Source organism: Apium graveolens, chromosome 10 (genome assembly GCF_009905375.1).
Source record: "Apium graveolens cultivar Ventura chromosome 10, ASM990537v1, whole genome shotgun sequence".
Classification (NCBI taxonomy): domain Eukaryota; kingdom Viridiplantae; phylum Streptophyta; class Magnoliopsida; order Apiales; family Apiaceae; genus Apium; species Apium graveolens.
The window spans coordinates 185,948,269-185,964,014 of record NC_133656.1 but is presented as its reverse complement, the minus strand read 5'-3'; the positions used below and the strand labels follow the sequence as shown (position 1 = coordinate 185,964,014).

Sequence of the window (15,746 nt, the reverse complement as noted above, 5' to 3'; positions counted from 1 at the left end):
TTGATAAATACTGATGATGAAAATCCTGATGGAGGTAATAAGGAGGGACAAAAGGATAGTGAAAGGAGAAAAGATGAAGAGATAGTTGGAATTAGTGGTTCATCAAAAGCAATCACTAGATTTCAATGTAGACAAGGCAGAGAAAGTGAGAAAAGTGAAAGAAGAGTTAGAAAATTGACTGTGACTATAACAACTCAACAAACTTTACAAGTCACAACGGTTGATGAATACCAAGGTATTCTGGAGATAGAAGCTGGTGCAGAAGCAAGTCAATTTCTTCAAACTCTGAAAGTAAAAGGTAGAAAGATAACTCTATTCTAAAAGGATCCAAAGATTCAAGCATTTGACTCTGAGGTGAGTAGAAGAATCTTTGAAAGAGAAAATCCTGGAGTTAATCTAGAACAGCTAAGGCAAATGGAAGAAAACTTCAAGAAATCCATGAAGACAGATAATACTGATATTGTTGTGATCTCTCAAAATCTTTATGAAGATGATCCTTCTAACAGACCAACCAAAGGTGTAGTTATAAAGGAGGTAAGTCGGGCAGAGGATGAAAAATCTCTCAGATCTCAAGTTATCTTAACTGTTGACAGGAAGCATAAAGGGAAAGAGAAGATATGAGAGAAGTCAAAACTTTCAAAGCCAAAAGCCAAATCTGTTACAAAGAAGAAATCAGTATCTAAAGCAACTAAATCAAAAATACTGATAGATCCAATCTATACAATTTCTCAATCTTTTGATACTGATGAAATTTTTGAAGAAGAACAAGTCAGTTAAGCTCACCAAAGAATGAATATTTATGGAGCTTACTGGGCTGAAAATCTGAAATTAACCTCTGACATTGCTCAAGTTAATAAAGAATAAGCTGTTATTCAACCAATCACAACCTCTAATTCTACTCATGTTGTTCATTTCTCAAATCAAATTCAAGCTAATTTATCAAATTTCGATTCTGAAGACATAGTCTCTAATAAGACAGAATTTACTTTTGAGAAAATGAAGAAGCTACTATGGGGAAGTGATAAGTGCATTTTATATCCACTTGGAACGCTTTATTACAAGCTTAAATTGGTGTTTTGGACTCAAGTTGTTGGTATTTTGATGTATTTTTGTGTTATTGCATTTCAGGTATCTGTTATATGAAGAAAAGAGCTTTTAAAGGAAATATGATAAAAAGTGATCAGAATTGGAATCCAAGACCATTGTCAAGTTGTATAGAATCTCGTTAGCTTCGCGTGGACAGTTGAATCCCCTAATTCTGACGAGTAGAACTCAAGTTATGGACAAAACAAGATTCATCAGAAATTTTTCCAGACAGGAGCTGAGCGCCCGCCCAGGAGAGCTGAGCGGCCGCCCAGGAGCTGAGTGCCCACCCGGAGAGCTGAGCGGCCGCCCAGAGAGCTGAGCAACCGCCCAAGGCGCGACTGGTCGCTGATTTCACTGAAAAAGCCCTTTTTGAGTGGAATTTGACGATTTTAAGGGTCCAGGTCCACTAGGGGCGTATATATACTTAAAAAAAAGGGTTTTCATCATCTGGGAAGATTGGGATATCAAGGAGAAGACCTAGAAGCACAGAACAACTCCGAAAAAGAAGATCTTGTTTTTAACTTGTGATTCTTTGAATTAGTTGTAACTTTGGATGCTCGTTTTTGTTCTTGTTGAACCTATATCTCGTTTATTCGTACTTTAATTATTATTCAGTTTATTAAGACCTTGTTTATACCATGCTTTCATTGGAACCCATGGTGACGATGAGTTCAATTATGGGCTAATCGTTATCATGGGGTTCTAGCGGATTTAATTATGGATTTCAAAAGTTAATTTGTTTCGATATCTTGGTGTGTGGTGATTGATTGATATCCTAGTATTGGTTGTGCTTATTCATCTTATGTGCGTATCTAACATATAAGATAGTGTGTTAATCTCTATTGAAGCGACAGTGAATATAGAGGTTTAGAACTTTCCATGCTAGCATAGGTTCATGTATTGTATGCATGATTAATGGGTAACTCTAACCGTTTTACTTGCCCTATGTAAGCATTATGGATAACTTGTGCTTAAACCGTTATGTTGTCAAATTCTATAGACATATAGGGTCTCAATATAATTGCTGCCTATTCAGCTTCTATCTCTTTTGTGGATGTCTGGTAGAATGGTACTCGTGCAACGAAAGTTGGCGTTTATCATTTTCGTGTTATCTGATTAGTGTCATCACCATCACATGCCAAGGTTAAGAACAATAAGGCTATTGCATGAAGTATTTAATGAAGTTAGAATCCCATGTTTATCATATATAGTAATTCAACCTCAATTCTCTTAGTTATAAATGTTAGTTTAATTCTTAGTTTAATAAAAACCCAATTTGTTATTTGTCTTAGCATTGAGCGATAACCATACATTGTTGCATAGGTGTATAAATTGAACTTAACCTAAACCAGTCTCTGTGGGAACGAATCTGATTTATATCTTATACTACTTGCGAACGCATATACTTGCATGAATATTAGCGCGTGTTTTCGCCCTAACAAGTTTTTGGCGCCGCTGCCGGGGACTCGGTGTTAATTTTTAGTTTATGTGCTTGTCGTCAGTGGTCGTTATAGTTCACTGAGTCGAACTCTTTTACTCTCATGGTTTATTTGGTTGTGTTTCAGGTACTCATTACAATGGGAGATCCAGCAGCAGAAACGAGAGCCTTGATGGATTTCTCTCAACCCAAGATCAATGACATTCAGTCTTGCATTGTCAGGCCAGTTATCACAGCTAATACCTTGGAGATCAAGCCTAACATAATTCAATGGGTGCAGAATTCAACCCAGTTTGGGGGTTCTCCAACTGAAGATCCCAATATGCACATTAAGGACTTTATTGAGATCTGCGACACCTTCAAGTTCAACGGTGTTTCTGAAGATGCTGTCAAGCTGAGACTATTCCCATTCTCTCTGAGGGACAAGGCTAAGAGCTGGTTATACTCTCTACCAGCTGGTTCGATTACTACTTGGGAAGATCTTGCTCAGAAGTTTCTTACTAAATTCTTCCCTATGGCGAAGACAGCTGCAATCAGGATTACTCAATTTGCGCAGCAATCAGGAGAATCTTTATATGAAGCTTGGGAGCTCTACAAGGAGATGCTTAGGAAGTGTCCTCATCATGGAATGCCTGATTGGATGATCATCAATTGCTTCTATAATGGGTTGGGAGCACAGTCCAGACCCATGCTCGATGCTGCAGTAGGTGGAGCATTATGGGCAAAGAGCTATGAGGAGGCTTATGATCTAATTGAACTGATGGCTGCTAATGAATATCAGTATCTAGCCCAGAGATTACCACAGAGCAAGGTAGCAGGAGTTCTTGAGGTGGATACAGCTATGGCTATCACTGCTCAACTAAAGGAGTTGTCTATGAAGATCGATTCTCTGGCTAACTTGGGTGTTAATCAGATAACCAGTGTTTGTGAGCTATGTGCAGGTTCGCATGCGACGGAGCAATGCGCTATATCTAGTGACTCAACTCAATTTGTGAGCAACTTTCAGAGATCGCAGCAACCAGTTCCAGACACTTATCATCCTGACAACTGGAATCATCATAACTTCAGCTGGAGCAACAATCAGAATGCGATGCAACAGCCGTGCCAGCAGTTTGGAAATAAGCTATTCAACCCTCCTGGTTTTGAGCAACAAATTACACCAAAACAACAAACTCATGGTGCATGTCTATCTTCGAATGAAAAATCTGAATTGGAGGAGTTGTGGCTTATGTGCAAAAACCAGGTTCTTATATGCCAAAGCCAGGTTGTTTCTATCCAGAATCTGAAGAACAAAATAGGGCAAATTGCTAATGCCTTATTGAATCGGCCACCAGGAATGCTTCCTAGTGATACAGAAGCCAATCCAGGCAAGAGGGAAGTTGAAGAACAGGTGAACGCCATCACCTTAAGGTCTGGAAAGGTTGCAAGCCCCCAAATTCAACAAGACGAAGAGCCTGAAAAGTCTCAAGTTCCAGAATCTGAAGTTTTGGCTGAAGAAGATGTGCAGAAGGAAGTAGAGGTGGAACCAAGGAAGACTACTGTGGAACACACTCCTCCTGAGGGTAATACAGGGGAGAAACAAATCTATCCTCCACCTCCTTTTCCTAAGAGGCTGCAGAAGAAAACGCTGGATAAGCAATTTGAGAAGTTTTTGGACGTGTTCAAGAAACTTCATATCAACATACCTTTCGCTGAAGCTTTTGAACAGATGCCTAGCTATGCGAGGTTTATGAAAGGTATGCTCTCTCAAAAAGTGAAGCTCGTTGACTTAGAGACCGTTGCTCTAATAGAGGAATGCAGTGTTATGCTGCAACAGAAGTTGCCTCCAAAGCTTAAAGATCCTGGAAGCTTCACTATTCCTTGCACCATCGGAAACTTGTCGTTTGACAAGTGTTTATGTGATTTAGGAGCTAGCATCAATCTGATGCCCTTATCTATCTTCAAGAAGCTTAGTCTGCCTGATCCGAAACCAACATACATGTCATTGCAACTAGCTGACCGTTCCATCGCTTATCCACGAGGTATAGTGGAAGATGTCTTGGTCAAGGTGGATAAACTCATCTTCTCTGTTGACTTTGTAATTCTTGATTTCGAGGAAGATAAGAAGATTCCCATTATCTTGGGAAGACCATTCTGGGCTTCAGGCTGAACTATGATCGATGTGCAAAAAGGAGAGTTTTCGGTGAAGGTTTATGATCAAAAGATCACTTTTAATGTGTTCAAGGAAATAAAGTTACCCACAGTTAAAGAGGAGTGCTTTAAAGTAGAGCAACTGCAGGTTTTGAATGCACCTCTGTGGAAGAAGAAGTTGGATATGCCATTCGATTCTCTTGGATTAGCAGAGCTGAAAATTTCTCAGGAGCGTTTTGAACCATTTATTCAAGAAGCTCCCACACTTGAGCTCAACTCACTGCCAGATCACTTGAGTTATGCATTCTTAGGTGCACCCCCTGATAAAGGGTTTGGATATACTTTTGATGATGTAGAGGGTGACCGGCCGGTTTCTGCCGTGCCTACAAAGGGTTCTTCTCATGTGCCACAGTTAGTTGATAGGACTGGTGTTGGTGATGAGCAGTACAGGCGAGTGACTAGGCGTATGGAGGCCATGCACGACATTCACCGATATTTTGCTGAAGATTTGACACACGCTTTCGGTACAATTTTCCGAGACACTAGTGGCGAGGTTGATTGGCCACCTGATCCTCCACCCGAAGAGGGTGATCTTTCCGATGACTAGGTATGCCTGAAATCCTTATTATTATCTTCAATGAGGACATTGAAAATTTTAAGTTTAGGGATGATAATGTAAGGATTAGTAGTGCGTGTCCATATAGATTCATATTGCATGTTTAGTTGTAGTTCATTCATATTTTTGCATGATTGTTCATTTAGGACATATTTGTTTATTTTTATGTGATTTCATATAGTTGCATTTGCATGCATATTTAGCATGATCCCGTAAGATGAACTATGATATTTGATAAGTTGATGTTGATTTCAGTGTGGTGATGACGAATAGAGGGATGTTTAAGTCTTAATGAATTAATTTTCATGCCAGAAACAAATATTTTCACAAAGTCTTATAGGGTTGCTTTTGATCTAGATCATGATCATACTTGTTTGTTGTTGAGATTTAATCACTTGGTTATATTTAGAATTTGTGATATTCTCGTAATGACGTAAAAACACTGAGTTTTTTTATCTGGAGAAAAACTTGGATTTCATTGCTAGTTGTTGTAAGGCTAGGCGTCAAATGACTAGTAGTCGGCTCATATTTTTATGAGTAGTCTAGGGTTGAATGAGATGGAGCGAAACGCACTCATTCAGAAATTGTTGAAAAAAAGAAAAAAAAAAGAAAAAAAGTATGTGTTTATGCATAATTGATCAAGAGTGAGCTCTTTAATACTCGAGTTAATAAGTTCTAGGGGACTTTGTGCCTAGTGACCTAAGGCTTTTATAGTCTGGGATCCGCTAACCTAACGCTCTCTACATGGGTATTATTGCATAAGTCTTTTGGGACCTCATTCATTGCACGGTCAAATAAGCATCTTTATTATGTGTTCAATAATAGTGTGAATCCTTGTATAACTCTAGTAGAAAGGAGGTGTTGTGAGACATAATGCGTTTATTGTCTATTCTATTTATAAAGTTTTGATTGTTTCGATGATAGATAATTTATGGTTATTGATCTAGTATCGAGAGTATATCTGTTAAGCATCCACACACGCATGTTTCTGGTTTGTGAGTTGGTTTGTGGGATTTATTCGAACTCTGTTTCCAGTTATTGCATTCTTAGAGGCATTGGCTTATTCATTTGGTTATGGTTATTCTGAGGGGATCGATTGCATTATCATTTAGTTGCATTCACGTAGTTGCATTCATGCATTAGGTTTGTTTTGTAGTTTTGAGTCTGTTTATGCTTGAGGACAAGCATCGATTCAAGTTTGGGGGGGTGTGATAAGTGGATTTTATATCCACTTGGAACGCTTTATTACAAGCTTAAATTGGTGTTTTGGACTCAAGTTGTTGGTATTTTGATGTGTTTTTGTGTTATTGCATTTCAGGTATCAGTTATATGAAGAAAAGAGCTTTTAAAGGAAATATGATAAAAAGTGATCAGAATTGGAAGCCAATGCCATTGTCAAGTTGTAGAGAATCTCATTAGCTTCGCGTGGGCAGTTGAATCGCCTAATTCTGACGAGTAGAACTCAAGTTATGGCCAAAACAAGATTCATCAGAAATTTTTCCTGACAGGAGCTGAGCGCCTGCCCAGGAGAGCTGAGCGGCCACCCGGGAGCTGAGCGGCCGCCCGGAGAGCTGAGCGGCCGACGCGACTGGTCGCTAATTTCGCTGAAAAAGCCTTTTTTGAGTGGAATTTGACGATTTTAAGGGTCCAGGTCCACTAGGGGTGTATATATACTTAAAAAAAAGGTTTTCATCATCCGGGAAGATTGGGATACCAAGGAGAAGACCTAGAAGCATAGAACAACTCCGAAAAAGAAGATCTTGTTTTCAACTTGTGATTCTTTGAATTAGTTGTAACTTTGGATGCTCGTTTTCGTTCTTGTTAAACCTAGATCTCGTCTATTCGTACTTTAATTATTATTCAGTTTATTAAGACCTTATTTATACCATGCTTTCATTGGAACATATAGTGATGATGAGTTCAATTATGGGCTAATCGTTATCATGGGGTTCTAGCAGATTTCCTTATGGATTTCAATAGTTAATTTGTTTCGATATCTTGGTGTATGGTGATTGATTGATATCCTAGTATTGGTTGTGCTATACGTCTTATGTGCATAGCTAACATATAAGATAACGTGTTAATCTCTATTGAAGCGACAGTGAATATAGAGGTTTAGAACTTGCCATGCTAGCATAGGTTCATGTATTGTATGCATGATTTATGGGTAACTCTAACCGTTTTACTTGCCCTATGTAATCATTATGGATAACTTGTGCTTAAACCGTTATGTTGTCAAATTCTATAGACATATAGGGTCTCAATATAATTGGTGCCTATTCAGCTTCTATCTCTTTTGTGGATGTCTGCTAGAATGGTACTCGTGCAACGAAAGTTGGCGTTTATCAGTTTCGTGTTATCTGATTAGTGTCATCACCATCACATGCTAAGGTTAAGAACAATAAGGCTATTAAATGAAGTATTTAATGAAGTTAGAATCCCATGTTGTCATATATAGTAATTCAACCTCAATTCTCTTAGTTATAATTGTTAGTTTAATTCTTAGTTTAATAAAAATCCAATTTGTTATTTGTCTTAGCATTGAGCGATAACCATATATTGTTGCATAGGTGCATAAGTTGAACTTAACCTAAACCAGTCTCTGTGGGAACGAATCTGATTTATATCTTATACTACTTACGAACGCGTATACTTGCGTGAATATTAACGCGTATTTTTGCCCTAACAGGAAGTAAGAAACCATCACCTAGAAGAGATTCTTATGAAACATTATAGAAAATTTACAGTGGAAGTTCTCAATCTAGAAAACCTGGAATCACAAGTGGTCTTGGAAGATTAAATGCTGATAATCCATTTGTGATGCTTTGACTTTAAGAAAGCATTCTAACTTGACATAAATTGGAGACAATGTGATGCTTGAAGACTTACATAAGATCATATCAGTGCAAATTGTTATTGATCTTGTTAGAGAGAAAATGATTTATTTTCTGGAGTTTGGAAGAAACTTAAGGTTGAATCAAGAACAGTTAAGAGACAAACCATGGTAGGAATTGGAACTTATTGCTACAATTCTCAAGGTAACTAATTCTTTAACTATCAGATGGCCTGCAATCATAAAAACTTGATACAGTTAAAGCAGAGAGCAATGTCTTACAAATCTAACTACATTCCAAGGCGTATTCAGGAAAAATAAGTTGGTTCAGAGGAGGAGATCTGAAGTTGGGGTTTTAAATGACGACAACACAGGAGTTTTGCAACTTTGTGTTCGCATGAATACCTTGTACCTTATACGGAAAAACATGGAAGTTCTACAAGATATGATGATTAGTCATATAATAAATGTTGATTATACTCATTTGGACGATATGGGAAAAGCGTTTGAGCTTTCAAAAGCGGCTTGTTTAGAAAGGGTTTAGCAATTATGTGTGGCAACTGCATACAAGATCATTTTTCATGATTTAAGTCCCGTATTTTAGGATGGTCTTTATCTCGGGGAAGTTTCTTCTTCTAGGATCGAAACTTTTCTTCAAGATCTAGAAAATACTTGCAGATTATATCATCCACAGTTCATGACAGAGTCCGGACACGTTTAATTGCTGATGTAATGAAAGCTTCTTTTGATGGTTTCTTGTTAATTTTGCTTGCTGGAGGCCCTTCTCGTGCTTTTTTGGTGGAAGACTCGATATTGATAGAGGAATACTTTGATTTTCTTATGGATTTATTCTCTTCCAACGGTGGTGGATTAGCACCTGAATTAATAAATAGATTCGAAATCATTGTGAAACGTGTACTTCCTCTTTTCCACATGGATACTTGGAACCTCATCGAGCAGTTCACATCTTCACTATTCAATGAGTATGGTCCATCTGCTAATTATATCCTTCCATTTCCTCCGACATCTGGTCAATGGAAACATACAGAAGCCAATACAATTTTACATGTTTTGTGTTATCGGAATGACATTCAAGCACAAATTTTCTTAAAAAGGCCTACAACTTTTCAAAGAAACTGTGATCGACTAGAGGACTGTTGTATAACCAACTTGCTACTGATTTAAAATCTTTAAAATATATCCACTGAGAAGGCTTTAATGAACAACACGCATTTTGGACATAACATTGGCTGTCACAACTCGATGTTTGGTGAGGTACCAAAGAATTTAATTCTTCGAATGTTGCTTAATCATTATGTCGAGGTCGTGCAGTTTTGGGTATACAAGATCAACATGATGCACCTGTTTGCTATAAAATCTAGTTGACAATAAAAAATTTGAAGATATATCTAATATGTAAAAAAGAGACCTAAGTGACATCTATTAGCAAAATTTTTAGGTAAGGAGAAACGAGCGGTTCCTCTAAAATTAATGTATTCTCCCGTTATAATCCTAGTTATTTGTGTATATATGTTTATAATTTTAATAGTTATAATATATATATATATATATGTATATTAATTTTTAATGGGTGCCCTTCCACAGCTACAAGTGGTTTTAATAACCACATGTCGCAATAAAATAATGCGGGGTATCTGCCGCATTGTTCCATTGCTGGAGTTTTGCTGCCATGACTCATTGCGGACTCCGCAATGCTTTACTACAGGCACCGCAATGCTTCCTTGATGGAATTAATAATGTTATAAATTTGAATATTAGTTTTATTTTGAAATAATTGTCAAATAATAAATAATAAATTTAGAAATAATTTTAATTAATGTTTAAATTCCTAATTTATTTATTGTTTGTTTATTTTGTATTTATTTTGTATTTATATATTTCTATTAATAAATTCTTTATTTTAACAAATTATTACTTAAAATTTTCGAAATTACAAAACTACCCACTACCGCAATGGCTCAATGCGGCAGACGGGACCCCGGTTTAACCCCGTTTAGATTATAAATACTTCTATTCTTCCCCAAATCAAACTTGTAAACCCTAGAATCGATTCTCTGGCAATTGAAGGCGATTTCAGTCCACTTCAGGCGATTAATCAACCAGGTAAGATCCGTTATGCACACATTTATACACACTTATATCGATACACACACAGTTACATACACACGATTACATCTTCCGCAATAAAACAATACGAACCACACGACATACACATATTGATTACATTGTGATTTTGTTCGTTTCTTGTTTGATTTTGTTCAAAAATTTGAATTTCTGTGAAATTTGATCGAAATTGTGATGATTACGTAGATTATAATATGATTAGGGTTTAAGTTAGGGGTAGATTATGTGATGATTTAGTTCGAATTAATTAATTAAAATAATAATTTGAAATTAGGGTTTAATTCGAATTACATTGTGATTTTGCTCCTTTCTTGTTTGATTTTGTTCGAAAATTCGAATTTCTATGAAATTTGATCAAAATTGTGATGATTACGTTGATTATAATATGATTAGGGTTTAAATTAGGGGTATATTATGTGATGATTTAACTCGAATTAATTAATTAAAAAAATAATTCGAAATTAGGGTTTAATTCGAATTACATTGTGATTTTGTTCGTTTCTAGTTTGATTTTGTTCGAAAATTCAAATTTCTGTGAAATTTGATCGAAATTGTGATGATTGCGTTGATTATAATATGATTAGGGTTTAAATTAGGGGTAGATTATGTGATGATTTAATTCAAATTAAATCCTTAAAACAATAATTTAAAATTAAGGTTTAATTCGAATTAATTAGGGTTTAATTCGAAATTATGATGATTTGATCGAAATTATGATGATTTTGTTGATTATAATGTGATTGGGGTTTGAATGTTTTATGGTGCACTTTGCAGATACTACGGAGAATGAGTGCGGGCCTATTGTTAGATCACTCCTGACGATGCAGAATGATCATATTAGTACTGCAATATGGGCGGGAGGTGTGCGGGATAGGCTGGATGTACGGCAGTACACAGCTAATCATCACCAGTGGATACTTTCTGATCCCCAGCATGACTTGCTGAGGCTATGGGGTTTCTCGGCTTTCACGAACAATCGTTCAGAACCTCAGAATGATATTCGTTTGATAACGACCTTAGTGGAAAGCTACTAATTTGTAATCAGTTTTCTCATTTATTTGAATCGTCATTGGAAATGTTTGTGATGTTTGTATATGAATGCAATTGCAGGCGGAGGCCAGTGACTAACACCTTTCACTTTCCATTTGGTGAGTTGACCATCACCCTCGAGGATGTATACATCATTATGGGCCTCCCTGTTAAGGGTCGTTCAGTTACTCATAGGGAGCTTGACGCTCCAAAAGTGTATTGGATGAGGGCATGGCAGAATGCAAGATTGGATGATGTGGGGTGTAGAGATATGTACAAGGACGGGGTCAAGCTTTACAAATTAAGGGAACGATATGCGGAGCTACTAGAGGGGGGCTAGAACAGGATCTTGTGGTTTCCACACGAGCTTATCTTTTCTACATCATTGGCGGTATATTGTTTCCTTCATCGAGTCGATATACCGTGCATCCGAGGTATTTACTTATATTTGTTGCATTTCAGTTTTTAAATTGTAGTTTATAGCATCTTAGTCCTTCACTTGTCCTTTTTGCTTGATTTTGTATATCAAGCCTTGTATTCTCATTTATTTCCAATTTGACACTATAATTCTTGTAATTGTTTCATTTTAGTTCTTAAATTGTAGTTTATAGCATCTTAGTTCTAATTTGACATTATTGCCGCATTATTTTTGCATATCATGCCCATATCATGCCCTGTATTCTAACTTACTTTGTATTTCCTGTGTCGCAGGTACTTACATCTCATCCGGGATTTACCTATTCCAGATGATCCTATTGACAAGTCTGCTCTACGGAGGGATAGGTTATCTCATTGGCAGAGGGACCAGCATATGACTACTCTGAGACAGTACCGGGATGAGTGGTATGATTTTCTTGATGGCTAGATAGAGCCTGTTGGAGATGGGCAGCACGTGAGCATTAACCGGTATATGTACTGGTATAGGACCCATAGTAAGCTGAGGATTGCTCGTTTTGTGGGTGGGGATCCCCGCAAGATAGTTCCGGGTGACTGGTATTCTCAGTAAGACATGGTTGATGCGGTATGTTTTAGAGTTTAGTTTAATTTTTGAATCATGTATTCATTTTTTCATTGTTGCATTTTATAGGGTGTTTAGCTAGATGATTAATAATTATTAATGATTTGTGCAGCTTGACTGTGGGATGAGGACATTGCATGCTATTCACAGCCATTATCCCCCAGACTGGTTCTATGAGTGCTTTCCTAAGTTTTTGATTCGTTATGATCGAGTCAACACTGAGTGGAGGGGTCCTGCATTCAGTAGACCCAATTTTAATAGACCCTCACGTGCACAGGATATGCATATTGATCCAAGTGCTCCTCCTTCACCTGAGAAACGTACACGTGAGGTGCGTTTCATTTATGTCATTCCAAAATTCAGTCTACTATATTGAATGTGAATGTGTGTATGATCGGTACCTTATCTTGTTATTTCATGAGTTTGCTGCTGATTCTCATGATTCACCTACACAGACAGCCAATAAACGTCCTCGCCAGGTACTTATTCGAGTAGTCTACTACACCAAATTATATGTAGTTTGATCGAGTTATTGATATCTAATGCAGGATGAGACTGTAGTCCCTTATGCTGTGGCTATCCCTGTACATGTCTCTCATCCTGTTCAGATTGAGGTACTTATTCATATTCAAGTATGTTATTCGAGTAGTCTAACTCTTTAGTTTTAGAGATGTATATATGTTTGATATTCAATGAATTTGTAGGTTGCTGCTACTGCTCCCCCTGCTTCACAGTCGACCCCCCTATCCGCTCCTGTGACAACCCTGGTCAAATCCCGAGACTTTTTCGAAAATCGGGTCAAGTCCCGATCACGAGTCCGAAAATAAGCCGAAGCATACTGTACCGAGTTTAACCAACTTGGGTAACGACAAGCCCACCACAAGCCCCCAAAAGATCATGATTTGTTGGTGTACATAATAGTAGTACTTTGCCTTATAAACTGAACATAAGTCCCCAATCTCCTCGATGTGGGACTGGGGTGTTACAAACCAACTATAACGGCCCGAACTCCCGGATTATTAATTCTAAATCAAAACTAAAACAAAATCCAATTAATACACCGAAATTTTATTATAAAGGTGACTATTACAAAAGCGCAGCTAACGGAAGTCCAAAAGTCAATCTACGCCAAACCTATAGTTCTCGAACACTAATGTTATCCAACTCGAATCTTAGACAAACTGAAATTGTAAGTAATGAGCTATACAGCCCAATAAGAAACCAATCGATCCAACTAGTAGGCCAAGTAACTTATACACATATAGCAAATAATGATAATTTATATGATACGATATACGAAACAAACACTTTCGATACATATTCTTGTTCGATACACACAATACACATACCACATAAACAACAATAATTAAAAACCCATAATTCATGCCACGGCCACTACAATCCGGTGATAACGGTCCTAAATTTTTGTAAAACTGTCACTACAATCCGGTGACTACGGTCTTAAGTTCTTATTCGATATTTTCACAAACCATGGCACAAATCAAAGATCTCAAATTATTGTCTAGACATCACATGTGTACATCGATACATATTATGTATCACATAATATTATCAAATATATCATCACTTAGCGCAAGTTTTGATAATCAAATATACACGCATAATACACAATTTTGAAAACACTAGCGAAATCGATCGAAAACTTACCTCAAATTATGATCAGATATAAATGTACTCTTTTGACCCTCTAAACGACATTTCCTTGGAAAACATGAAACACGAAAGTTGAAGAGAACGAAAAGACCTTTCCAAAAAATCTAGGATCACTGAATTATGAATGAAGAATATTTTTCTGCGAATTTTACAAGATTATTGATTTATGCTGAGAAGAGCCCTACAAATTTTGATAATTAAAACGAGGAAGATGAATATGGTGTATTTATAGCAAAACAAAATCCTATATCTTAACCTACAAGTTATCTGCATTAGAATCTGATCCAAATTTTAGGCCCATTAGTCTAATTCAAATTTTAAATCCTAGTCCTTATCCAATTTTAATACTTTTTTTCTATTATTCTATTATTAATCTAATTTTAAAAATTATGGGATATTACATACTACCATCCTTAAAAAAAATTTGGTCCCCAAATTCACAACAATTTTATACATCTAGGCTCTCTAATCTCTTATAGGTGAAACTTAAACTATGGTCCACATGATCGATACCTAGGGAATGTACTAGTCCCACACATAATACACTCCGAAACCAATGTTTGTTTCATATATCGTATCATATAGATTATCGTTATTTGTTATATGTGTATAAGTTACTTGGCCTACTAGTTGGATCGATTGGTTTCTTGCTGGGCTGTATAGCTCATTACTTACAATTTCAGGTTCTTTAATATTCGAGTTGGATAGCATTGGAGTTCGAGAACCATATGTTTTGGCGTAGATTGACTTTTGGACTTCCGTTAGCTGCACTTTTGTAATAGACACCTTTATAATAGAATTTCGGTGTATTAATTGGATTTTGTTTTAGTTTTGATTTAGAATTAATAGTCCGGGAGTTCGGGCCGTTACAGTTGAAAACACTAGAAAGATCGATCGAAAACTTACCTCAAATTCTGACTAGATCTGAATGTACTCTTTTTAACCCTCTAAATGACATTTTCTTGGAAAACACAAAACACGAAAGTTGAAGAGAATGAAATGATCTTTCCGAAAAGTCCAGGATCACTGAATTCTGAATCACGAATAATTTTCTACGAATTTTAACAATACTACATTCATACATTTAAGTTACCATATTCGGTTTTTTATTTTTTCATTAAAACTAATATTTTAATTATTTTTCCGATTATATGTATAATTTATTTTTAAATTTTTAACTCATTATACAATTGATAATAAATGGAAAAATTGTTTATAAAAAATATTTAATTCATCATAACTTCATTAAACAGTACAGATGTGTTATTATACATAATTTTGACATATTTCAAATTCAAATTAAAATAATTTGATTAGAATTCACTCAAAAAAATTTTAGAAAAACAAGTATGACGGAAGATGACACCTTTCAATCAATAAACAATTTTAACAATACTACATTCATAGAATAATTGGTTTCTAACTTCGTTATTATCGAAGCAAAAATTAATTCATAAAATTCCTACCGCCTTTAAGCATTGCGGCAGTTGTCACCTGTAATGTCCCAATACGGGCATGCAATGTCCCAATGCAGGTCAGCAATGTCCCAATGCGGGTGGTATTCCGCAATGAACCAATGCTGGTTTCCGCAATGAACCAATGCGGGGCACCCAGTGGTTACTAAACCACCCGAGATTGCGGACCAAAACCCCTTTTTAATATTATATTTTAATTTTATTTTATGTCAAGTGTAATTTTTTTAATTATTTTATTATAAAAAATTTCATTGTTAACAAAATTACTTATAAACGAATATAATAAAAAATTAATAAATATT

General features: G+C 36.3%; 1 non-coding gene across 1 annotated transcript; it reads right to left on the bottom strand.

Moving 5' to 3' along the window:
- Positions 1-3,049: 3,049 nt before the first annotated feature.
- Positions 3,050-3,154, bottom strand: LOC141694852 (small nucleolar RNA R71). Its single transcript, XR_012564134.1, has one exon. It is a non-coding gene; the product is annotated as a small nucleolar RNA R71 (small nucleolar RNA).
- Between the last annotated feature and the right edge of the window lie 12,592 nt (positions 3,155-15,746).